General features: G+C 42.8%; 1 long non-coding RNA gene across 1 annotated transcript; it reads left to right on the plus strand.

The window, feature by feature from the left end:
* The first annotated feature begins 6,946 nt into the window (after positions 1 to 6,946).
* On the plus strand, positions 6,947 to 26,675 carry LOC115460404. The gene is made up of 4 exons (XR_003940478.1): positions 6,947 to 7,010; positions 14,169 to 14,399; positions 18,227 to 18,285; positions 26,197 to 26,675. It is a non-coding gene; the product is annotated as an uncharacterized LOC115460404 (long non-coding RNA).
* The last annotated feature ends 171 nt before the right edge of the window (positions 26,676 to 26,846 follow it).

The following is a 26,846-nucleotide window of genomic DNA, read 5'->3' on the forward strand; positions in this document are numbered from 1 at the left end:
ATGGTACGTGGCGGTTTTGCATCGACTTTAGACAAGTTAATGCGCTGTCAGATTCTGATGCCTATCCGATGCCACCTATCGATGAACTATTGGATCGGTTGGGTACTGCCCGATATCTGTCCACCCTGGACTTGACCAAAGGGTATTGGCAGATCCCTCTGACTCAGGAGGCCAAGCCTAAGACAGCCTTTTCTACACCCATGGGGCTCTATCAATTTAAACGCATGCCGTTTGGTCTTAATTCCGCAGCAGCTTCCTGCCAGCGGTTGTTAGATCAGGTTTTAAGACCACATCAGCAATATGCGGCGGCTTACCTGGACGATGTTATCATTCAGAGTGAGGATTGGCCCTCTCATATGATAAGAGTCAGGGCGGTATTAGAGGCTTTCCGTCAAGCAGGTTTGACTTTGAACCCTCAAAAGTGTTGCTTTGGGCAGGAGAAGGTTAAATATCTGGGATACCGGGTGGGGAATGGTCAGATAACAACGCTCTGGGATAAGGTAGCGAGTATCCGGGACTTTCCCTGTCCCAAAAATAAGAAACAGTTAAGGAGCTTTTTGGGCCTAGTGGGGTACTATAGGAGGTTCATACCCCACTTTGCCTCCATTGCTACACCCTTAATAATATACTTCAGAAGGGGTCCCCCAACAGTCTACGATGGGAGGAGGGAGGGCTTCGGGGGTTCAATGAATTGAGATTGGCCCTGTGTCAGGAACCCCTGCTGAGAGCCGTGGATTTTGATAAGCCCTTTGTACTGCAAGCTGATGCCTCGGGGGTAGGTTTGGGGGCTGTGTTGTCTCAGGTACACGAGGGACAGGAACATCCCCTGATGTATCTGAGCCGGAAACTGCTCCCCCATGAGGTCCGGTACTCGACCATAGAGAGAGAATGTTTAGCGATAAAATGGGCAGTGCAGATGTGCCATTACTATTTAGATGGGCGTAAATTTACTCTGGTTACTGATCATGCGCCTTTGAGGTGGTTAGGCCAGATGAAAAATAGTAATGGTCGTCTCACAAGGTGGTATCTGGCTTTACAGCCCTATCAATTCAAGGTGGAGCATAGATCAGGCAAATTTCTGACAAACGCGGATGTTCTTTCTCGAATTGCCAGTACAGGACAGGAGAAGACTGGCAATCGTTTGAGCCGGGGGGTGTGTGAGCACTCTGGAGGGCTGGTACGAGGGAGAGGGGATAGTGGTTCTTTCAGCCGGCATCATCCCCGGTCATTCAGCCCAGCTAGGAGAGCAGGGCGCCCTCTAGGGATCAAACTGCCAGGGAAAGCTGTAATGCAGGAGAAAAACTACACTCCCCAGAAGCCAGTGCAGGGTCAGCTGAACTCTCAGGAGGGGGAGGGTGGAATGACTGATTGGGAGATGAGGTCTGATCCGGGAGATGGGGAACAGCTGGTGGAGCTTGGGGAGGAGGAGGAGATGGAGTGGAATAAAGCAGAGGTAGAAGGAGAAGGTAAGGGGGAATGTATGGAGGTGGGTGGTTTGGCTCTAACCCGTGCAGACAGGGTGAGAGCTTTTGTGGCCTCAGCATTGCCCCGGTTGTGGAGTTGGGGGAAGCTGGGAGCAAAGCAGTGGGGGAGCAACTGGAAAGCACAACTTGCTACCATATTGGCTGTTCCCAAGAGGTAGTGCTGTGGAAGGGGGGGGGAAGGGCTTTAAGACAGAAAGGCATGTGCATTTTGGGGGAACTTAAACTGTAAGAGGTGAGAGAGGAGGTGGTTCCAGCTAAATCTCCAAAACTATCTGCGGTGAAGATAGTGTGGCTGGAGGTTTGGGGAGAGAGAATTTAAAACAAAAGCCTGTAATTGAAAATGGATTAAAGTTTGCTGATAATTGGAGGTGTTTAGACAAGGCTGACATCTGTAACAATAAAGAATTTGGATTGCTCTTTCTGCTGGAGTGGGACTGATTTTCTCAGCAGCTGGCAAGGTGGAGAGGGAGAGCAAGTGAAAGTGCGGTGGCTGGCTAGGAAAGCAGACGGAAGCCAGTGAAAGCTAAGCAGGGTCCACCCTGGCTCCCACCTGGAAGGGGGACCTGGTTACAATATGTATATATATATATATATATGTGTATATGTGTGTATGTGTGTGTGTGTGTGTATGTGTGTATATATACATACACACAGATAATAATCATAATCATTGGCAAAATGGCAAACAAACATACAAAATAAATACTACTAGGATTAAACCAAACATCTGAATAAAAATTGTATATATAGATATATACATATACATATAGATAGCTAGATAGAGAGATATAGATATATAGATAGATATAAATATATATCTCTAGCTATCTATATTTATATCTATATCTATCTATCTCTCTATATATACAGAGAGAGAAAGAATGAGATAGATAGATAGATAGATAGATAGATAGATAGAAAATAGCATCCATACCCCTAATAACCAAACTGATGGAAGGAATGGTAACCAAACAACTCACAAATTATTTTAAAAAATTCTCAATAATACACGATTCCCAGTCAGGATTTCGGTCCAACCACAGCACGGAAACAGTACTAGTTACTCTCATGAATAAATTTAAATAAACAATTGCAACTAGCAAGAATATACTACTGCTACAAATTGATATGTCTAGCGCCTTCGATATGGTTGATCATGGGATACTATTACATATCCTCGTGTATTTCGGAATTGGAGGAAATGTTCTCAACTGGTTCAAGGGGTTTCTAACCACACGATCATATCAAGTGACATCTAATTCGACTACATCAGCTACGTGGACACCTGAATGTGGAATTCCACAGGGATCCCCCCTCTCACCGACTCTATTCAATTTAATGATGATACCCTTGGCAAAACTACTATCAAACCAGAACCTGAACCCATACATATATGCAGATGACGTAACGATCTACATTCCATTTAAGCATGATCTAAAAGAAATTTCCGACGACATCAACCAAAGCCTACATATCATGCACACATGGGCGGACGCGTTCAAGCTGAAACTCAACGCAGAAAAAACCCCAATGCCTAATACTCACCTCACAACATGAACAAATTCACCACCATTGACACACCAAAACTGAATCTTCCAATCTCGGACACCCTAAAAATTCTTGGAGTTACCATTGATCGACACCTAACACTTGAGAGTCATGCGAAAAACACAACTAAGAAGATGTTCCACTCAATGTGGAAATTGAAAAGAGTAAGACCTTTTTTTCCCAAGAACCGTCTTTCGCAACCTGGTGCAATCAATGGTACTCAGCCACCTAGATTATTGCAATGCACTCTACATTGGTTGCAAAGAACAAATAATCAAGGAACTTCAGACAGCTCAGAACACTGCGGCCAGATTTATATTCGGTAAAACAAAATACAAAAGTGCTAAATCCCTACGATTAAAGATGCACTGGCTTCCACTTAAAGAACGTATCACGTTCAAAGTATGCACCCTAGTTCATAAAAATTATTCATGGAGACACACCAACCTACATGTCAGACCTGATAGACCTACCACCCTGGAATGCTAAAAAATCATCCCACACATTCCTCAATCTTCATTTCCCAAATTGCAAAGGTCTCAAATACAAACTAACGCATGCGTCAACCTTTTCCTACCTGAGCACACAATTCTTGAATGCGCTGCCGCACAAATTAAAAACAATCTATGAATTAGCTAACTTCCGAGTTCTACTGAAGATTCATCTCTTTAACAAGGCATACAACAATGATGAACAAATATAAACTCCTATACGCACATCCAAAACTGCCACTACTATATCTACTTGCCAAAACACTACTATGTTTTTTCACTATCATGATACCAAGATCCTGTAACTACTACTAAATGTATACTTTCTTATACCACTCTTATATATTTCTTAAATACTTCTTAATATGTTTGTTTGTTAACATACTATCATGTTTTATCATTATCATGCTACCCCAAATCCTTCAGTTATCTCTAAATGTATACTTTTTCATGTATTTCTGTTACTCATGATGTATTGTAAGCCACATTGAGCCTGCAAAGAGGTGGGAAAACGTGGGATACAAATGTAACAAATAAATACAATAAATAAATATATCTATATCTATCTATATATAGATAGATAGAGAGAGAGATAGATACATAGATACATAGACAGATAGATATAGATAGATATATATTCTGTTATAGTACTAATAATTATACCTGAGAAGAGAATACTAAAAGCCAAATATATTAAGCTAATAAATCATACACATGACAGCTAACACGGCCTTTGGCAGACTAGAAATAGTAACTTACTGTCCCCAAACTATAGAAGTGAACCCCAATTTCTCACCATCACAAGCCATGTGCTCCACAGCAGTGCATCTGAATGAAAGACAGGATTCTACCTTTCACTTCAAGATGCATCCACAGCAAGCCAACCAGTCAGTATCTGGTTAATGTAGAGATAAGTTAAAGACCTCACCTACATTGGTAGCTGGTTTCTTGCACAAGGTTAGAAGACAAAATTCTCAGCTTACAGTTCTTTATAATATTGTTATACAGAGAGGCTCAGTAGTTAGAAGGTACAGAGGGACAGTCTGTCTCTCTACAGTGCTATCGGCTGTGTGTCCGCTATGGTGCTGCACCAAAATTTTTCTTTTGGTTCTTTCCCAAGTGCCAGACTTCTGTCCACTGTCCTCAGGTGACTATTTTGGCCAATCAGATCACACATTCCTCCTATCATGCAGACAAAATGCAGGCCTGGAGAACAATGATGTACATAGTTGATTCTGACACACTCCCTGTAAATTCCGCTACCGACCAAGGAGGCCCACAAGCCTTATCTCATACTAGTGTCAGTGTAAATCTGTTTTGTTACCGACTCTACAACCCAAGATGAAGTGCAGATGCTCTCTGGAATGCCAATGTCCTTGAGCTGGTAGGCAGTGTCATGTTCCCTGCCTACGCAAGGTATGGGCATCTGGTATTGACCATCGCCTGATCCTGGATTTTCTACTGTTTGCCACCTGGTATTGACCTTCGCCTGATTCTGGATTTGCTTCTGTCTGCTGCCTGGTATTGACTCTTGCCTGATTCTGGATTTTCTACTGTTTGCTGCCTGGTATTGACCTTCGCCTGATTCTGGATTTGCTTCTGTCTGCTGTCTGGTTTTGACCTTTGCTTGATCCTGGATTTTCTACTCTCTGCTGCCTGGTATCGACCACTGTTTGTGCCTGGACCTTCTTTGCCCGCTGCCTGGCTGTGCCCCGTGGACTCTGTTCTGGACTCAGTTCTTCCTGCTGTTGGCTTCCCGCACCTGGGGGCTCAACCCCTAGGGAATGGAGGGAGACACAGGGGGAACTCGGGGTTGGCCAACAGCTCGGTGGGAATTCTTCCTCCATCGGGCACAAGGGCTCACATCTCCACTTGGCGTGCCTGACAGGCAGTATAGAAATGTAGGAAACCTTCAGGCAACCATGACAGTATTTTTCTAAAAAGATGGTTCCTGACCTAGTCAGAATTTGGTTCAAAGGACTCAGTATAAAAAACAGTGCATACCGGGGACAGCCTAACAGAATACTATTGTAAATGAGTATATATGCACCTAACATTTAGGCATGATCATGGTGATAGCCATAAAGCTGGCATAAGTGTGAGCTCCTAAGTACAGCAACAACCCATATAACTTACAGGATACTGTAAGTTATGCATATAAGTGGGAGCCCCACCTATGTGCCAACCACAGTCCACCCCTATGTACACCCCTCTTACAAATATGAACTATGTAAGTTTAGTAGGTATTTACAGAATAGCACTTAGGTGGCTTGCTAGCGTTTACACATCTAAGTGTGCACATACACATGTTATTGCTAGCATTCTAAACATTTATGTGCATAACACACATGTTGCTACATTAATGGCTTCAGTTCTATGACACTTCTGAACTAAAAATACTATTTCCTTAATTCATATTGTTAAGGTTCAAATTGGAGAGTGGTATTTTTAATTGGAATATAGACATTTTTTGGCTTGACCTGTTTTTCATTAAAACTAGGGCTGATAGGCCTAAGCGTTTTAGTCTGGTGGAAAAAAAAACTAGAGGTTTGCTTAAACTTGGAACAGAGAGAAGTACATAGTTTCTGGGAATTAAGAAATATGCCAGGTTGACCCCCCCCCCCCCCCCTGATAAGAGTTGTCAAAATAACTATACCCAGGAATGAGGCACAGATAGGACCTAAAATATAGCAAGAACCACCTGTGTTTATCTATAAAGAGAGAGAAAAACAAGTTGTTTTCCTCTTTAAGTTTATGTATGTCCTATGGGGAAAATACTGAACATGGTGAGCAAGGCCTGTATAAAAGGGGAAAGGTGCAGATGACCAGGAGAGAGAGTGAGTGGTGGAAGGTGTATGTGTAAGTTGGCCAAAAAGGTGTGAGACTTAATCCTGAACCATGACTAAACAGAGTGTGTCCAGTCTCTAAAGAACAGGGTTAGGGCTGCTGGCTCCTAGAAGTCCAGAAAGGTTCAAGGCATACTTAACCACACTAGAGGAAGTGTGACCTCTATGACTAGGTGTTGGAGTTGCCGGCTCCTAGAGTCCAGAAAGGTTTAAATCTGGATAGAGGACTCTGCTATAAGAGAAAGCAGACAACCTCTTCCAGGTAATATAAGAAAGGAAGGGCTGAACCTGAGTTCATAAACCTCAAATGAGGTGACTTGGGACCCTATACCTTGAGAGAAGAAAACCTTAGTGGCTACTTTACCCCCCCCCCCCCCCCCAATCCCTGCTCTCATACTAATCTGTTTCTTTTCTAGACTGTTTTCTGTAAGCACTGGGTCACACTGACCAGCTTTATGCAGGGCAGTTGCCTCTGTCTGTATGTGCTGTAAATATTTCTTAGGCAAACACTAACCAGAGGACAAAGAGCAAGGGAGAGGGGAAGATAGAGAGAGAGGAAGCCAATTTCCTTCCTACAGTTAACTCAGTGCGGTGTGTTGTATGAAACTTCTGACACAGACCAAGAAAGAATTTCATAAACTGTGAGTATATAGTATTGGTGTGATAACTACATAAATATATAGATACCTGGATAAGCACAAATCTGTATAACTGTTGCTGTTCTGTGAGATTTATATAGATCGATAATAAATTTGTATTCTGATTATTATTATTGCAAAACCCTCTGAAAGCCTTTCCTTTCTTTAACATGTATAGATAGATGTACAATGAGGATTTAGTTTTCTTACAATGATTTCTCATATACAACAGGGTGAGGAGTATCTTAGCTGATCTAAGTATTTTATTTCCCTGCCTCTATTATATCTATATCTTTATCTATATCTATATATCTATATGTATATGTATATCTATCTATCTAGATCATGGGCAGAGTCATGAGTAGTATAAGGTATATAGCTTTTGTCAAAACTAATTTGCATATTTTGAAGTTCCCATCCTTTCAATCAATGTTTTTCTCTGGAAAAAAAACCCACCTACTTCTTGTTTTAGCTATATCCCATCCTGCTCACCTATTTTTCATCCCTTTTGATAATGTTACAGGAAAGGGTCAATGGCCATGCATAAAATGTCATAGAAATGCCCCTAACCATGCTTCCTTTGAATATGAATCCAAGGCTATTGAAGTGAGTTCACTACATGGAGACCACCATTTTTGTCCACTACCTTAATGAAACCACTTCCAAGTTAAGCCACGTGTCAGAAAGTCATGTCACAAGAATGGCAGCCTCTATGTGGTGGATTTTCATAAACATTTAGATATCAAGGAAACAATAGTGCTGCTATGTTAAGTGGGGGTTTTAATGCTTTATGATTATACACCATCTTGATTGGCATTTTGTGATATCAAGAAGGTATATCAATTTTTAAACATAAATAAATACATTTTTTTAAAGTGAGAGCTTATATACAAGAAAAATACTAGGTCAAAGAACAGCCTTCAATATAAAGCACATTACTTAATCAACAATTACTGAATGTCTATAATGGGTCATAGTTTACAATCTGTCCATCCGTCCCACTTGACCGTTCACCTGTGCAGTTTTACAACATGGCTGTCAATTTCACATGAGTATTCACAGGTTTATACCATTTTACAGAGCATCAATAGCCAAATAACACAGATTCACACAGGCAGAAGAAGTCTATTTAGATGTCCATATCCTAATTTTAGAATTCAAAATCACCATATTCTAATAAATGGCTTGCAGGAAGAAAGTGCTCACCCACAGGAAATCTTTATTGCTGGCAATGTGAGCTGTTGTCAGGGAGGTGCTACAGCAACACTGCTCTCTATTTTGTCAGCCAGAGCAGAGGCTGTGTATACATCAAAAGGTGGGAGTGGGTGGCCATATGTTGCTACATTAATACAGTGTTCCACTGTAACAGGGACACCAAAAACCTAAAGAGGAAGTGGTAGCATCTCAGGCTTGATGCTAAAGCCAGAGCTGCTGCCAGAGGCCAAGATATTCAAAGCCCATACAAACTGTGGAGAGGGCTCTGTGGAGGGGGAAGGGTGGTGTGTGGTGAGGGGGATGCAGGAGAGCTTTGTGGAGGGGGAAGGGTGGTGTGTGGGGAGGGAGTATATATGGGCTGTGTGGAGGAAGAGGGATGGAGGGTGGGAAGGGAGATGGATAAGGGCCGTGTGGAGTGGGAGAAGTGTTATGTGGGGAGGGGGATGCATGAAGGCTGTGTAGAGAGGGAAGAGTGCCGTGTGGTTTTCTCTGTGGCAGGTTCTTCTGAATGGAATAAATTACCATTTAAGTTATGGATAGTGGAGAACAGTTGCTATTTTAGAAAACAAATTGAAAAATAAATGTTTTGTTTTTTTTCCCCAGGCATATATCATATTGAGATTTTATTGAAATTGGATGCGGAGCCTGATTAAAATCTTAGGATTTTAGTTCAGGTGAGATGAAGACAGTAGTGGATAAATGCAATGTGATTGTGTGGCTTACTCTTTGACTTGTGCTTTGTAACATTTTTAGAAAGTTTTACGTGTTCTGTATTTTACTTGTATCTACTTTTACTGTGCATGTTGTACAGTTCCCCACCTAAAACTGTGGATAGGCAAAATATAAATGGTTTTACATTTTTAAAAAGTGCAGGAATTCTCCACTAGAGAGTGTTCCACCCATCTACCTAAGTAGAAAACCTCAGGCTCTCCTTTCTGACAATGACAGTTTATTACTTCCTTTAGCTATGCAACAAACCAACAGTTACTTAAATCAATGTACTGACTACTCACATGTTTCTCTTGCTTTCTCAGGATCCTCTGTATTGAGAGTATTTGACTGTTTAGATTATTATTTAATGACTGAGTTTATGAGAAAAAAAATGTTTGTGATTCATGTTCTCCTATAAGCTGATTTGAGCCTTATCGAATAGGCATATATGAATCAAATGGGCCATTCATGAACACATCCTACAGCAAATCCATCTCTCTCATTTGATGTGTTTTCTTTCCTGTGCCTGCATGCACATATATAGGAATACACAGGGAGCTAGGGGACAGGTCATAGGAGCCAGCAGAGAGTGCGGGTGGGGGGAAGGGAGGGAATGAAACATCTTGCTATCTCACCTGATATTTCAAGTCTCCATAACATCACTTCAAACCAAAACATGGTAATCACAGAACATCTCCAACACTTATATAAGAAGGCTCCTGTTTCCTCACAATTCCATCAACATTGATCTATCCTTTTAATTTTAGTGTCTGCAAAATGAAATGTGTCTCTTGGTGGCTGATCAGATTAATAGACTCCATGTACACACTTTTGGTATGAAGCTGTCATTCGTAAACTCAGGTTTTAAAGTAATACAAAAATGGAGTTTTAGACTGTAAATGACACTTTCTCACTTAAAACCTGACACTCAAAAGGTTGGCAGGTATTTATTTGTGAAAGAAAAAGTAAGCTTGTTTGTTTCTTCTCACTTACCGGATGATGCCTGCTAGATGGTGCTACTAGTGTAAAGATAACTTCAGAAAAAAAGTTAGCATTAATCATACCTGAGACTCTTTTGGTATAAAATCTAGTAGCAGCACTAAATAGTACAAAATAATTTCCATAGACTGTACATTTTTAAATGTTTCTGTATCATAAATGGTGAAAACAGATCTTAAAATGAATGAGTAAGATGTGAGACAACTGAACTACTGGAGACCTCCCTGATGCTGGTTCTGAAATATGCGTCATGTCAGAATTTTAGACTCCTGCTGTTAATCTGAAAGATGTTTGCATTTGCCATTTGCATTTGAATGTGAAAAACAGAAGCACATTTAAGGTAATCTTTATGATACAGAAATATTTAAAGACTATATAGAATGTTTATGGAATTGCAAAATAATATTTAAAATGGACCGATTAAGATTTGGGTCATACGATATTGGTTCCAGAAACTTTTAACTAATATCTTTCCCTCTGATAAATCCTAAAGTATATAGGGCCAATATTCAGACTGTGGGAATTAGACCGGCTACCTCCTATGGTTGGCGCTGAGCCTGGATATTCAGTACAGGGTCATTTTCAGTGACCGGCATTGAATATCTGGTCTATTTTTGGATGGTTTAAAGATAACCAGCTAAGTCAATATTCAGACTTAGCCGGTTATCTTTAAATCAGTCAAAGATATCCCACGTTTTTACGCGGCCAAATATGGCCACTAAACTGGCTTTAAACATCTGCAGATAGCTGATTATATTGGGTGATGTGGAGGGGCATAATCGAACGGGGCTGTCCTCGCAGGATGGCTCCATAAAGGGGCGGGGAAACCCGTATTATCAAAACAAGATGGGTGTCCATCTTTCGTTTCGATAATACAGTCGGGGCCCCCCAAATCTCAACATTTAGGTTGACCTTAGAGATGGTCGACATAAATGTTAAGATGGTCGTCCCCGGTTTTCGGCGATAATGGAAACCGAGGACGCCCATCTCAAAAATGACCAAATCCAACTCATTTGGACATGGAAGGAGCCAGCATTCGTAGTGCACTGGTCCCCCTGACATGCCAGGACACCAACCGGCACCCTAGGGGGCACTGCAGTGGACTAACTGATGCACTAACTGAACGGAGAAAGCCCTTCCCTTACTGGTCCCTTAGCGATTCAGAAAGGAACGGGCATGCATGAAGGAAATCGCATGCAAATGAGCTGCTCACTGTTAGCTCATTTGTACATGATTTCTTTCCTAAGGAGGGGAAGCCAGTACAGAGCAGGCAAGCGTTGTGGCTGCTCTGCACATGCCAAAGATGGTTTCATAAACGCAGACAAGCTGCGTGTATGATAGCTGTCTACAACCTTAAAAAAGCACAAGTCCAGGAGCTCGTCAGGGACGTCTGGTTTTTTTTTTTAGTATGTGTGAAGGACGTCCAAGTGTTGTCCCTGTGAGTAGTTGAGGATGTCCAAAATGTGGATGTTTCTGTGAGAAGGATGTCCCTGCCTGTGCTATGCCTCTGAAACCCCCTTTATTTATTTGGATTTTGGATCACAAGTAGCAGCAGTGGGATTTGAACCAACCACCTCTGGATTTCAAGACCAGTGCTCTAACCACTAGGCCACTCCTCTCCACGCCCTTGAAATTTGGCCATTCCTTTGATGGTGGTGAGGGGGGGGGAAGTTTAGTATGTCCAAAATATTTGAAAGAAGGACGTCCACGCCTTCACTATGCCTCCGCTGACACACACACACCTCCCCCCACCCAGGGACCTGCATACCGCTGCAATGGACATGAGTATGATATTTGAGGCTGGCAAAAAAGTTTTTAAAGTTGTTTTTTTCAGGATGGGAGGGGGTTAGTCACCACTGGGGGAGTCAGGGGAGGTCATCCCTGATTCCCTCCGGTGGTCATCTGGTCAGTTCGGGCACCTTTTTGAGGCTTGCTCATCAGGGACACCCTTCTTTTTTCCATTATCGCCCATCTGTTAGGCATGCCCAAGTCCCGCCTTCGCTATGCCTCCAACACGCCCCTGGGAACTTTGGTCATCCCTGTGATGGAAAGCAGTTGGGGACACCCAAAATCGGCTTTCGATTATGCCGATTTGGGTGACCCTGAGAGAAGGATACCCATCTCCTGATTTGTGTCGAAAGATGGGCGCCCTTCTCTTTTGATAATAAGCCTGATAATCAGCTATCTGCCAGCCGTTAACTAAGGATATTCAGTGGGGGCTAGCTGGTTATCCCCCGCTGATATAGCCGGTTAAGTGTTATTAACCGGTCAGCAGCCATTCTGGATGGTTAAATAGCGCTGAATATGGGAGGGGAAGGTTTCATTTATTGAAAGTCTAGATATTGGGATAGTTGACTTAAGATCTTCTAGTCATTGTTTGAAAAGCTGAATGTGTATCAGATTCTGTAAATGGTGTAGCTTTGCAAATTGAAATAAAACTACTTATGCTTTCATGGAACAGATGAAATTGGTCTCCAGTATAATTCAATTCAATGTTATCTCAGAGTTGTCCATGCATCTATAAGAAAATGCAGTTATCTCTGTGCATGATTAGATTTGCTGTATTTTTTGTAAAATCGTTTCCTGTAAAATAACCTTCACTTGTTTTCTGCAAATAGCACAGTGAATGTATTTAGTACAAAATGATGGTGCATCATACCTCCAATTAAAGTAGCACTGCTATAAAGTTTCTTCTACAATTTCTACCTACATTTTCCTTAGCATGAACCTCACAAATAAACATAAAATAATGATGCATTCTTCAGAAAAGTGTTTAGCATCAGCTATTAATTAACACAACAGAGCTGGAGATATAGGTTAGTAATATTTCATTTTCTTCCTCTTCTTGTTCTGTAACTGCCATACTGCCATTCAGTTTTGCCAGTTTCAGCATGCTGAAATCTGATTTAACTTATGCCCATATTTTATGGATGCACATTAAGAAAGACTTTTAAATTTTTCTTTTTTCTGGAGGGAAATTATATCAGATTTTGTGGAGTCTTCAAAGGTCACCCTGATCCATTTTTTACTAGTTTCAGAAGCAGCACATGATTTATATTCCAACTCTTTATTTTATGAGATCTATTGATATTTAATACACCATGGTGTATTTTCTTGACACTCTGACCTCTCAGAGCTCCTAAGATCTGATTAAACAATTCATTCCCTTCTCATATGCATACACAAAGTAAACAAAAAGAAAACAATATGAAGGGACTTCATGACCTATCTAACGGTTGGAGAAAACATATAGATTAGGGCTCATGGAACTCCTTCCAGCCTTCTGTATGTGAGTGTGTGTATCTGTTGGTGTCTCTGAAATGGAGAGATGGGGGATGAAGCAGTTTCCAAACATACTATTGCATAGGAAAGAAAACAAATTAATCATACAGTTATAATGTATCTGTAGCAGGAGGCAAAAATGTATACATTCCTTGCAGTACAAGAAAGAACATGCTGGGTCCCTGTTTCAAAGTAGTTCCACTCAATGGTAATGGGGGAGGGGGCTAGACTCAGGGCCGGTCAAACTCAGTAAGCGGGGTAAGCACTGCATGGGGGCGCCTGCCTTCAAGGGTGCTGCTGTGGCGCTGTGCCGCCCTACCGCGCCGCCCTTGGGGGTTTAAATCTTTTATTTACTTCCGTCCCAGCAGCCATGTCATTTCAAAGCCTTGCCCGTCTCTAGCCTTCCCTCCCTTCGTGAGTTCGTTCCCTCAGAGTCCCACCTTCTGACATAATTTCCTCTTTTCTCGAGGGTGGGACTCTGAGGGAACGAACTGACGAAGGGAGGGAAGGCTAGAGACAGGCAAGGCTTTGAAATGATGCGGCTGCTGGGACAGAGGTAAATTAAAAAAGACTTAAACCATGCAGGGTGGCAGGAAGAAAAAGGGGGATGTTGGGGGGAGAAGAGGGCGGAGATGCTAGACAGGACGGGATGGGGCAGGGCGGGGGGCACCAACTGATAGTCTGCAGGGGGGCACCAGAGACCCTAGGACCAGACCTGGCTAGACTGGTAGACCCTGGCCACATATGGTCCTCAGAGTTGGAGAGAAGTAAAATATGGAGTGTTAGGAGGTTTTCTACCACACATAGGAAGAGTGAGAAGTTTGGGGAACTAAGGGGTCCTTTTACTAAGCTGTGGCAAAAATCTGGGCTTAACGCATTCTAATGCAGGACTTTGTGCTAAACCCAGATTTACCATAACAGTATAATAATGATTTTTTTTTTTTTTTTTTGCAGGACCTGCACTAATATTTCCATTAGTGAGCTGTCATGTGAAGGGGTCTGGAGCCATAGGGCACATTTGGACATGAAGGCAGTAAATGGAAAAAAAACTCCTCCAAGAGAGGGCCTTTCAAATACCAGGAAAAACTCCAATGGGAAGAAATGAAAAGCAGAGGAAGCTTTGCCAGTATATTTCTGGGATGAGAAGGATATAAACTTCTGTTCCTAAAGAAGCAGTGGACAAAGGTCTGTAATATACATAGAAATAGATCCTAGCTAGCCGTCTAAACTGCTGGGGTGATCTACAAAATCATGACTGGTGTAGAATGGGTAAAAGTGAATTGATTTTTCACTCTTTCAAAAAGTACAAAGACCGGGGACACTCAATGAAATTACAAGGACATACTTTTAAAACAAATAGGAGGAAATAGTTTTTCCCTCTAAGAATAGTTAAGCTCTGGAACTCGTTGCCGGAGGATGTGGTAATGGCAGTTAGTGTCTCTGGGTTTTATAAAAGGCTTGTATAAGTTTCTGGAGGAAAGGTCCATAGTTTTTTTTTATTGAGATAGACATGGGGAAGCCACTGCTTGCTGTGGGAATAGTAGCATGTAATATTGCTACTAATTGGACTGCTGTCAGGTACTCGTGACCTGGATTGGCCACTGCTAGAAACAGGATACTGGGCTAGATAGAGCATTGGTCTGACCCAGTTTGGCTATTCTTATGTTCTTAAATGGGCTGAAATTTCCTTAGAGGGCGAGGGATGGTTTAAAGAATACTGTCCCTTTAAGGGATAAAGAAAGGGAGTCCATCAGCATGATTCTTGTGCTTTAGAATGTTGGAGTCATGACTCCTCCCAGAGATGTCTGTAATCCAAGGAAAGAAGTGTGCACAGTTTTCCAGTGGGCAATATAAACTCCATCCCAGGAGAGAAAAGGGAAAGAAGAGGGAGAGGGGCCTCCTCACCTGCCCGAGCTCATTGCTAAGGAAGGAAGCACTCAGACTTTAAACTCTGACAGCCTCAAGTTCTGCTGCAAAAAATAATAATGGATCCAGGCAGAAAGGACTGGAATGTTGACAATGCTGATAGAAGAGTAAGTTGGAAGCCTGAGAGAAGTCAGGTGAATATTTTGTGCTTTAAGGGTAACAACCTTGGGGAAGAAGATAGCTTTGTTGTGAATTTTTTTACTATCCCGAGGGGTGGGGATATTCAAGGCTATGCTGTAATACTTGGAATGCCAGCCAGCCAGCCCTGTAATCACTGATAAAGATTCTTTTTGGATATATTTGAAGAGACTGAGTCTGGCTACATAATTGATTTCAGAGAGTGAGTGTTAAGTTGCAGTTAAGGAATAAAACCTAATAAAAGAGTATAATGACCAGGAATTGTGTTTGGAAAAGTCAGTGAATGAGACCCCCCAACTAATTTGCATAAAATTTCTAACTGACTTAACTTGCCTGTTTTTGAATTCTAACTCCAGGAGAGGAGGACATGGATTAGATGTCTGTAGGAGCAAACAAAAAAAAGAACTACATACAGCACTATATGTTAAGGATGTATAGGATTATAATACATGGCACTATCCAGTATTAACAACCTGACTTTAAAAGACAGATCCTGACATTTCATTTTTCACTGCTAAAGCCTATTGTTTAATGAGCCTCAACCTTGCATAGAGACAAAAGAATGCTGCCAAGGACACTGGTTTACCAGAATAACAATGGTCAGAGCAGTAAGAGGAGCGATCAGTGACGAATAATTTTGAATGAACTGCCTATAATAATTTGCAAATCCCAGGAAACTCTGCAGCACCTCACGCCCAGTGGGCTGTTGCCACTGCAAAATTGCGGTCAATTTGCAGAGATCCATCCGCAGTCCTTGATTCGAAATAATGTATCCAAGGAAAGGCAGTTCAGACCGATGAAACTCACATTTCTCTAGTTTCATGTACAATTGGTTCTCTCTTAGCCGTTGCAAAACGGTCTTCACATGTTCATAATGATCATCTGCTGATCTAGAAAATATTAGGATATTGTCTAGATAGACCATTACGAATTTATATAGGAGGTCTCTGAAAATGTCGTTCATGAAGGACTAGAAGACCACTGAGGCATTAGCCAGGCCAAACGGCATCACCAGTTACTCATAGTGCCTGTCGCGGGTGTTAAACACGGTCTTCCATTCATCACCTTGGATCCAAACGAGGTTATAGGCCCCTCTGAGATCCAATTTGGAGAATATCTGGGCTCCTTGAAGATGGTCAAACATCTCAGAAATCAAGGGTAAAGGGTACTTGTCCTTCCGCGTAATAGCATTGAGCCCTCTATAGTCAATACATGGGCACAACCCACCATCTTTCTTCTCTTCAAAGAAAGAAGCTGCGCCCGTTGGCGATTTCAAAGGACAAATGAACCCTCGAGCAAGGTTGTCCTGTATATACTGGGTCATGGCTTCAGCTTCAGGATGAGAAAGAGGATACACTTGGCCACGAGGGGGTTCAGGTCCCGGTAGTAATTCAATGGCACAATCATAGGGGCGATGAGGAGGCAATGTCTCTGCTCGTTGTTTGGAGAAAACATCTTTAAAGGACTTATACATGGCTGCAGGGGCATAGCCGGACTTCAGCGGGAGGGGGGTCCAGAGCCCGAGGTGAGGGGGCACATTTTAGCCCCCCCAGCACCACCAACTCCCCCCGCCATCCCCCCCCCCCCCCCCGCTGCCACTACCACCACCACCACCACCTTTGACCCCCCCCCCCCCCCCGCTGCCAACCCTTTCGATCACCTCTTCCTGCCATCACTAACCCTCCCTTGCTGTCACCGTCAGGTACCTTTGCTGGCGGAGGTCCCCAACCCCCGCCAGCCGAAGTCCTCTTCTCCAGCGTGGCCGCATTGCTGATCTGCAAAGGCAGGCTTCTGTTTCTGTGAGTCTGATGTCCTACACTCTAGGCTGAACCATTCAGCACACAGGGAAAGGGAAAACCATTCAAGAAATACACTAAGGTGTGCCATGAGGCACTCAAGGAAAAAGGGACCAATGAGGACTACACTCTAGGCTGAACCATTCAGCATACAAGGGAACTCGGCTGAACCTACAGCATACAAGGGAGAGGGAGAACTACCTAAGGAACACACACTAGGCTGAACCATTCAGCACAAAATGGAACTAGGCTGTACCTACAGCATACAATGATACAGGGAGCCCCCACAAGGGAATACACTCTAGGCTGGCTATACAGCATACAAAGAGAAAGGGAGAACTACCTAAGGAATATACAAGCTGGCCCCAGAACCACCAAGGGAAAAAAGGGAACTGCTAAAGGGAAAAAACAGGGCTGAGCTACTCAGCAGACAAGGATAAAGGGGAAAGAGCAAACAGAGGAAGCTGCCTTGACACACATACAGACCAGAAAAGGAACACTACTCACCGTACACAGGAGACAGCTACCGCAAACAAAGAGAACTAAAACAAACAGGGAGAGGCAGAACCACAGGGAGCAGAGCAGAAGCTCAGCACAACAAAGGGAACACACAGAGAGAAAGCTAAACAAACAAACTGAAACGACTTAAGGCACAAACTTACCCACTACAAAAACAAACCATGTGAGGGGTAGTGAGGCAATCAGGCTCATGCTGGGAATACCCAGCACACACACACACACACACACACACACACACACAGAACAAACAAGCACAAGGAGAAAGTCTAAACTCCAACGTGAACACAAGCGTCCAAACGCAGGCTGGCTTCAGCTGAGCAAACACAGCAATCACAGACAATCAAACGCTAAAGCAAGATCTGCAGGGAAAAGACAGGCTTAAATAGATCAGGCTTCTGATGTCTGCTGTATCAGATGTCAGCTCAGCCCCTGAAAAGCCAATCAGAAGTGAGTCCCAAACATTCCCCTGCCTATCCAGCAGAATCATAACAATATTTAGGAATAAATAAAGATATGTGTTAATCACCCCCAAGGCCAGAATGCATGTCATTAGCCCAGCTGCAGCTCATGATTACAGTATAAAAAGGGGCTCACATCTGATACAAAGGCTGTTATGTTGGCATTCTATTTGAGGAGCAGACCTGCATTGCATCTGACTGACCATCTGAGGAACACACTGCCACCAGCTAAAAGTATGCATCAGGTTGTATGTATACCTTGTACATTTTGTGTAGTGTAGTTTGGTGGGGGACAGAATTATAAGTCTGCTGTAATGGAAGATTTTAAAGATTGTTTTTCAACTCTGCCTTGACCAACAGTGCACTCGGGGTCCGTATTTTTGATTAGAAGTAATTCTGTTTGTGTGAAATGTGGAAGAAGATAAGGCATAGCTCTAATTAATTTGGTATGTGAAGGGAGAGGTGGAGCCTGTTTTAAGTTCAGACTGGCCACCTGGACTGAGAAACATGTGACCACATTCCCACATGCTCAAGCATATTTAGTAAGGATTGTTTACCAAAACAGAGAAATTCTCAAGCATTCTGTAATTTTCCTTAGCACTGAACATGAGTTGTAAGCCTAATAAAAAGGGGAATTTCTACCAGTGAAGATGGGAGTTTGTCTGTGAGTATCGTACATACTGTGCAGAGAACCATATTTCCTGGTCAAAGAAACTCCTGGATTTTTGCTATGAACAGTCCCCCCCCCCCCCCCCCCCACACACACACACCAGATGATGATAAGAGCCTGGATGTAGAGATTAAAGACCAGTGATGTATGTATAGATACAATGTATGTATAGTGTATTATTGCTTCTTTTCCTGGTCTAGAAACTCCTAGCTTTGCTTGGATGTAGTGACCAGTGATGTAATGATTGTTTCTTTTTAACTATATATAGGTTATATTTCTTTTCAGTTATATAGCTTAATCGTTGTGTATACATCTTTATCATTGTGTATCTTAGACTCTCTGTTTGAAGTGAACCTCTAATAAAAGTCTCATTTACCTAATACGAATCCAAAAGAATCCACAGTAATTATTGAGTAGTCTGTGTCAGTGAGGCAGGCTGTAGAACCAGGTCAGAACAGTCTGCCTAGCTTTTTTTTTTTAATTGGGCGGATCTCAGAAGTAGTAGGTCACAGACATATAGAGGGTTAATAAATAATCTAACACTAATGGTATACATACTTTCCCCACCCCACACTAGTTTACTTGTGCTGCATTATGCCTGTCCCTTCTGGATTGTCTCTTAGTGATTCAGATATCTATTTCATTTTCTTTGTTGTACATTCTACTGTGAACTCTAGTGACTGAAATGCATAGCTTTTTTAATGGTTGCTATGAATATGTCCATTCAGTAGAGGAGAAGCATGAGACACTGCCATTGGACATTGGTGCACTGTGGTTAAACTATAAACTTTATAATATAACAGTTTTTAGTATACTGTGTCAGCAACTAGTTCTGAATGGTTTAAAGAACGGTAAATATCAAAAGCGATTCATTACATACAATTAAAAAGCAGTAACCTAGATAACAGAAATCAATCTAAGAATTAAAGGGCTCCTTTTACTAAGCTGTGCTGAAAACTGGCCTGCAATATGACTAATTCATGGGTTTCTCGTGTGCTGAGACCACTTTTAGCACAGTAGTAAAATAAAAGGTGAAAAACTACATCTAGAATTATTTTCCAACAGGCCTAGGAACAAAAGATAAAAAAATCTTTTTTGTTCAGATAACACAGTCTTAACCAGGGCCTGCTTCTTACAGGGCCCAAAACACAGTCTGTGGCTGTTGACTGTCACGCCCCAAGCACAACCTATAAGTTCTTTTCTCTCACTATCTCACTCTCTCTCTCTCTCTCTCTCTCTGAGTTTCCATTTCTGACTCCAGCCAGATCTCAGAACAGGGCTTACAAGTCTCAAATCCATAAGCTGGCTTACCTCAGCCAGGTCACAGTCGCTAGACATAGGTTGTAAAGGCATATGCTGGGGCTTCAGTTCTTCCTTCTCTGGGCCTCCTTAGCCCCATTCTGGCCCTGCCTTTTATACTTCCTGTTTCTGACTACACCTCTCCTGTCTCATTTCCTCCCTGGGTGGGACTAGTGGTCTTAAGGTGACTCAGGCTGAGGGACTATTCTTAAGGGTAAGGGGCAGTGTTCTGTACTCTCCCTCTCAGCTCAACCCTGCCCAGTTAAGCACCTATCATATCAGGGTCCACCTCCTGAGACAAAAAATCAGCGTTAGTATAGTCTCGGCCTACCCAATGTCTTACACAATAGCTAAAGGGCTGAAGGCTAAGGAACCAGTGTATGGTACATGCAATTGAGTCTTTATGTTGAGCCATCCACTGAATGGGTTGATGGTTAGTAACCAGCAAGCAGTGTTGCCCCAATAGAAAATATTGGGATATTTCCAGGGCCCTTTTGACAGCTAGAGTCTCCGCATAGTTCTTCTCTCACAGGAACAGCTTCCAGCTAATATGTGCCACCAGCTGCTCTAGGACATCTACGTTCCTGGGCCAGAATGGCCCTGAGGCCAACCTCTGATGCATCAGTTTGCATGATGAAAGCCTGGTTGAAGTCTGGGCTGACTAGCACCAGCTCTGAACACATATCCCTCTTCAGGGTTTGGAAGGCAATATCTAGCTTTTCGGTCCAGTGTATCCTTTCTGGAGATTTCTTTTGTAAGAGGCAGGTTAGTGGTTTTGCTTTCTCAGTGAACCCTGGAATAAACCGGAGGTAATAGCCAATGAGGCAGAGGAAGGTTCATATTTGTTTCTTCATCTGGGGTACTGGCACCTGGGTGATTGTCTCTACTTTCCGGATCTGGGGTCTCACTTGTCCTTTCCCAACCAAGTACCCCAGATACTGGACTTCTTGTCCTCCAAAGAAGCATTTTTTAGGATTTGCTATAAGTTCAGTGGTCTGTAGACTATCCAGTAATGCTTCAACCTGGATGATATGGGTCCTCCAATCCTTCCTGTAGATAACAATGTCATCTGTGTTAGCAGCCACATAGTCTCCCTATGGTTTCAGTAGGCAGGCCAGAAGGTGCTGGAAGTAGCTGGAGCCTCATGACGGTCAAACAGCAACACCTATAGCATTAAAAAAGGCTCTTTTCTCTTGTCAACCGAGGTGAGGGGTACCTGCCAATGTCCCTTGGTCAGGTCCAAGGTTGAGATTAATTGGGCTCCTTCCAGTCGCTTGTTAAGTTCATCTACCCTTGGCACTGGATAAGCCTCTTGTTTGTTTGGAGACAGAATTCACCTTCCAGAAATCAATACAAAACCAGATACTCCCATCCGGCTTTAGCACCAGCACAATGGGAGATGACCAGTTAGTGGTTGACTCCTCAATGACACCCAATTCCAGCGTTTCAGTGACCTCCTTTGCCACGGTCTGTCGGATAGGGGAGTTGCAGGACTATCTTTCCCAAAGGTGAAAATGTAATGAGTTGCAAGGTGGATCTGGTCTGGCATTCTGGAGAACACATCATTATTATGGCATAACAACTGCTGTAGGTTGGCCTTCTACGAGACAGAGAGCTGGTCACCAAACAGCCTCTGTTGGGACCTCTGGTCCAAAGTTGTTTCTATGGACCAGGACTGCAGTCATGGGGACCTACTTCTTCAACAAATTAACATAGAAGATCTTCACCTTGTCCCTCTTGTCTGGTTGGGCCACCTTATAATTGACAGGTCCTATCTTTTCATCAGCTTAATAAGGACCTTGCCACTTGAATAATAGCTTACTCTCTGAGGAGGGTAAAAGGACTAAGACTCAGTCCCCTGGCTGGAAGTTTCTCTGTACTGCTTTCTGATTGTAGGCTCAGGAGCTTGACCCACTTGAGCCTTCTCCAGGCAGAGCTTGGCTGTCTCACCAGCTTTCTTCAGCTTCTCCTCCATGGTGAGCACATATTCAGCCAGGTTCCTTCCTGGGCTGGGTTCATCTTTCCAAGCCTCCCAAACCACATCCAGGATTCTTCTAGGTCTCTTTCCATGTGGAGAGAATCCTATTGAATTTTGGGGTACCTCCTGGATGGCAAATAGTACATATTGTGAGAAGGGAGAGGCTGTCCTACCCTGGTTAGGCCCCTAGAGGGCGCTGTTCCCCTAAAATGTCCAGGGAGAAGGGCTGGGTGAGTCGCTGAAGGGAGCCAGTAAGGGGAGGTATAGCTGGAGGTCACTAGGACCGGGGAGAGTCCTGGAGGTGGAAACAGGTGCAGCAGGTTATGGGCTGGGTCCTGTTTGGCCATTAAACACTTAATACCCCACCTGAGTGGTGAGGGGGAGGAGAGCTAGCAGTGGAAGAAGAGAGCTGGTAGCTGAAGCAGGAGGTCCCCATGTGAAGTACTGGCTGGCCCTTTGGACTTGTGGTGAACTGGGTGTAAAGCAAGGAAGCTGGCTGGGGGTAAGAAGGCCCTAGGGTGCCAGGTATAAGAACTGTGTGTTACAAGGACGGACTGGGTGTCCGGGTTACAAGGAAGGTCTGGGTGTCCAGGTGCTTAAGCTGGAAGAGTGAACTGAGTAGGAAGAAATGCTTAAGCTGGAAGATTGAACTGAGTAGGAAGAAAGGTTTAAGTTGGAAGAACTGTTTAAGCTTGTAAAAGTGTCTTAAGCTGGAAGAAGTGTGCCCAGGGGCTGGAATAAAGATGTGTTTGAAAATATCCTGTTGGTGAGACCTGACTGTGTTTGCCTTTGAGAAGCAGGTCACCCCGAGTAGAAAGGGGTAGTAGACTAATTTGCATAAAATCTGCATACTGAGAACCAGCTCACCCTGAGTGAAAGAGGGACCTGGGATCCTGAGGTGGATTTGCATAAAATCTGCATACTGAGAACCAGCTCACCCTGAGTGAAAGAGGGACCTGGGATCCTGAGGTGGGAGCTTCATCTTCCCAGTAGCCTCATCACAATGTGGAAATAAAGAATTCCAGTTTTACCTATTTTCAGCTGAAATCTTCTTCAGTATCTCTTGAGAGTCTTGTTGAAGTGTTCCACTAGACCATCTGTCTGCGGATGATAAACAGATGTCTTCAAGGTCTTTACTTTCAATAAGGTACACACTTGCTTCATAACTCTGTTCATAAAGGTGATGCCTTGGTCAGTCAGTATTTCAGCAGGTATCCCCATTCTGGAAATACTTCCCACAGTGAATTAGCCACCAAGGTAATTTTCATATTACACAGGGCAATGGCTTCTGGGTAGTGAGTGGCATATTCCAAAATAACCAGGATATATTTGTTGCCATGGGTGGTGCATTCTAGGGGTCCCACAAAGTCCATTGCTACTCTTTTGAATGGGGTATTGACAATGGGCTTGGGCACTAGAGGGGCAGGTGGAACCCTTCCAGGACTACTCTGCTGGCAGGTTGGGCAGGACTGAAAAAAGAGCACAACTTGTTTGAATGCCCACATCCAGAAAAACCATGCCAGAATTCACTCCCATGCCTTCTATTCCCCCAGGTGACCTCATAATTGGTGACTGTGAGCTAATTGCATGACTAGCCCACAGTCATGCAATTAGCCCACATAAGTTAGGGTTGAGGGACTAACAGTTGCTCTAACTTTTCACCCTCCATAGATACCCTATACAACAAGTCATTCTTAATTATTAAATACAGGAGTACTACCTTAGAGGGATCCTGGTTTGCCACGGGATTCCCATCTATCAAAACAACACTAGCTGGGCTGCTCCAAGGGACACATCCTCTGAGTGCGCCCTTTTGAAATTCCCTGTGGCTCCTTCACTACTCTATTCAGGTAGGCTGTCTAAAGGGTCTGGTGTGTCTGGGCCACCATCTTCTCCCGGCTCTGGTTCTCCATTCACTGTAGCTCCTAGAGATCAGAGAGCAACACAGTTTCTCTAACCATCACTGGTGACAGGGTTTAGGCAACTTTGGGTTTTCAGTATACAAGTCAGGGTCCTCCAGGAGGACAATCTCAGGGAAGGACTCCTCCTCTTTCTTTGGGCCAGTGATCATCTGAGCTCAGATGATAATGAAATTTGGGAGATCCTGGTCCAACACTACTGGGTAAGGTAGCCAAGGCAAGACTGCCATTTCCAGCTGAGCTTGCCCTACAGATATTTTAAAGGATACTTGGGCTGTCAGATACTGCCTTTGGTCACCATGTATACATGCCAGGGTCACAGTCTACTCATAATTAAATCACAGATGGTTGAGTATCTCTCTCCGAAAAAAGGGTCTTAATTTCTGGAGTCCACTATTGCTTAGTATGAATGCCATTCCACCTCAACTTGTAATACATAATTTCTACTTTCTGGATTGAAAGCTTCCACAAAATTGCAGTCAAGTGTGGCTACCAAATTCACATCCATGGCATCTTCAGTTACATCCTGACAGTCTAGTTATATGACCTCTTCCCTCACACCTGAAACAGGTGAGGGAGTATGGATCCAGTGACCAGGGTTAAGATACATGGCATGTTCATGGGAACAAGGACTTCTATTGCTATGACCCCTTCCTTGGAGATCTCAGGCTGGAGGGTGGTTTCTAATACCTCTAGTTGCCTGATCCATTTTTTCTCTCTTTTTCTTTTTCTCCTAGGACTTCAAGAAGGGTTATTTTTTCCTTATACAGTTCTGACTCTGGTTGGATTTGGCAGAAGGTTTTGGCTATTCTAAAGCACTCTCTGGGCTCAATTTAGGGTGCCACTTCTCCCACTGTTTCATAGGCAGGGATAACCATTAAAGGAACTGTTCCAAGAGGATGACTCTTGTGATCTCCGGGCCCATCTTGCCTTCTGATTGCAGCCATCTCTAGCCCCCCTCCTTGACTAGGTAGAAGAAATTCCGGGGGTTTTCTTTAACATGAAGGGACCCCTTCTAGAAATGCTGACAGTAGGCCTATTCAGCAATCTCCTGATATCCTAGGGATACAAGTGGGAGGTAAGCAGATCAAGTTAGCATGTGCTGATGATGTTTGGCTTTTTGTCCAGAATCCAAGCCAATCCCTACCACACTTCATTCACTTAGTTAACTCTTTCTCAACTTTCCCTGAATACAAAGTTCACTGGGAGAAGTCTGAGGTTATGCCATTAAATAATTTGGCCCTTTCATCAGATATGAATTTTATTTGGCTTCAAAGACCTTTAAAACCTGGGGGTTTTGGTGCACAAAAATTCAGAATAAATATTTCAACTCAATATGACTAAAGTTAGCAACATTGTAGATACAAGTCTTGCCCAGTGGTCTCTTTTGCAGCTATCATGGTAGAGCAGAATCAATTCTGTTAAAATGTCACTGGCTCCCAGAATAACCCTACATATTATCCACCCAAGGGTGTTATATCACTCTTTAGACACTAAACTCATCTCCTTTATATGGAGACATTGCTCAGCCCACATAGTTACATGTTAAACTATGAGCTTCTAAACATCATGGGGGGAGGGAGGGGGGGTAACCTTCCAGATTTCTATAAATACCATCTGACATTCTTAGCGAGATATGGTTGCAATTTTGGATGGATCCTAAGGTGGCCTCTACATGGCTTTGGGTGGAAAATGCATTATTATCCTCATTTAGTGTTTCTGCCTTGGGTACAATACAACTCCCCCTAAAACACAAGTCGTATTCTTTACTGACTGTCACTCAGATATCACTAGCAGCTTTGGATGGGGAAGTCAAAATTTCTTTATGGTCAGAAGTTCACATTTCAATCTAGCATAATCCTAAATTGAAGATTTATATGGCAATTATACCATATAGTGGGAGACGTTGCAGCAGGCACAGATCTAGTCATTGGCCCAAATAATGGAGAATGGCCACCTTTGTGACTTTTACTGACTTTGCCCTTAAATATCCCAACCTGAAAACATGTGGTTATCAATGGGCTTAATTAACCCACTGCATTTGCATTAGTTCAATAGTGACTGTTAAATTGCAGGATTGTGCCACTATCAGGGATTTGTGTGATTTGATCTTTAGTGAAGGGAAAGATGTATCCACCTTTTATTGTGTTTCATGGGATAATGAATATAGTCCATCAAATAGTTTGTATTATATCTGGCAACATTTTTTGAGGAACTATTAATAGACCGTTATTGGCAGCAGGCATGAATTAATCATTGTTTTATTTCCTTGCACATAGAGCAGTGTGGACTCAATGGTGAATGTGGAGTGCAGGGTTGACCCAATCCAACATCTGCTGGTTCTGCTCTTCCCATATAGGTTTCCTGGCTCATATGTTTTTTGAACGTTCTGCAATACAATGCTTTTGGTTGGACATATGGGATGTACTAAGAAATATCTTCAAGTGTGAGATGGATTTATCCCTTGAAATCATTATTCTACAATCTCTGCATCCTGCTTCACCATGGACATTGTAAGCCAAGGCTGATTGATATCCTATTATCTGTTGTTTTTCTACTGGTCTTTACCAACTGGAAAGATAGTATCTCTCAATTATATATTTTTTGTGGAAATTGATTTGTTAATTTAGACATTATGAACTCCAAGCAGCAGAAAGGACAAATGTTTACATTCCTTTAGTGGATGCCTAGCAGCCCATTTAATGTTATCTTGCTGCTGAATTCTGTCTAACATGACTTTCCGATGTCTCCTTTTCCCATGTTACTGATGCTTGTCATATTATTGTTTGCTTTTGTTTTGTATGCATATAAAGTTTCAATAAAGAGATTTGAACTTTAAAATGACTTCTAAATTTAAAACAATTCAATACCACTATTGCACAAGATTGGAAGAATATTGCAAAGCATATATATGAAAAATTGTGTTTAA

Source organism: Microcaecilia unicolor, chromosome 1 (assembly GCF_901765095.1).
Source record: "Microcaecilia unicolor chromosome 1, aMicUni1.1, whole genome shotgun sequence".
NCBI classification, from domain to species: Eukaryota; Metazoa; Chordata; class Amphibia; order Gymnophiona; family Siphonopidae; genus Microcaecilia; species Microcaecilia unicolor.